The sequence below is a fragment of the Egretta garzetta genome, unplaced genomic scaffold (genome assembly GCF_000687185.1).
Source record: "Egretta garzetta isolate BGI_Z169 unplaced genomic scaffold, ASM68718v1 scaffold282, whole genome shotgun sequence".
NCBI lineage: Eukaryota > Metazoa > Chordata > Aves > Pelecaniformes > Ardeidae > Egretta > Egretta garzetta.
Window position 1 is genome coordinate 936,801 of NW_009259036.1, and position 782 is coordinate 937,582.

The following is a 782-nucleotide window of genomic DNA, read 5'->3' on the forward strand; positions in this document are numbered from 1 at the left end:
TTCTTGGTGTTTCCTTTTTTTTTTTTTTTTTTTTTCCCCTTTAAATGAAATGCATCACAGTGTATGGGTAACTTTGCACTTACGTTGGTTGTCTACCTTTGACGATCTGCTGCAGCTAAGCAGTGATCTATTCCAGCAGATACAGCACAATGCATCTGGTAAACCACCAGTTTTGAAGAAATCAGCAGCAGCCAAACGCTTCCTCCTTGAGATATGTGTTGCTTCGGGTTGGCAAATTAGCAACTCCAGGGAACAAATGCACAGTTCTGTCGTTAGTCATCCTCTCCACGTTTCATTTCTCTCAAGCGGCGATCCTTCGGGGTGTTTAACGTGCACACGACAACCCAAACAAACAGGAAGCAAAAATCCGGTGCACTTCTTTAGAGCGGGGGTATTTTCCACTCCGCACTGCACACAATTTCCATCCCTCTCTCAGCAGAGCAGAGACGGCTACGTGAAGTCTGCAACTTCTTACTTGGAAATGACAAGAGTTGGTCTGGCGGTGCTTCTCTCTCTCTCTCTCCCTCTTTATCTCTGGGGTGATAGTTGCCCACACACACACACACACACACACACACAGACACACACACACAAATTAAAAAAAAATCCTAATAGGTTATTGCTTTAGTGACGGGAGGAAGCGACGGCGCTTTCCCTCCTCCCTCCCAGCCTCTCTCCCTCACACACGCTCTCTCCTTCTCTCTCTCTCTCTCTCTGAACTGAAATTCTTGATATAACTCTCAATAAGCCCAGGGGGAGGGTGTGAGCGCCGCTAAGCCCCC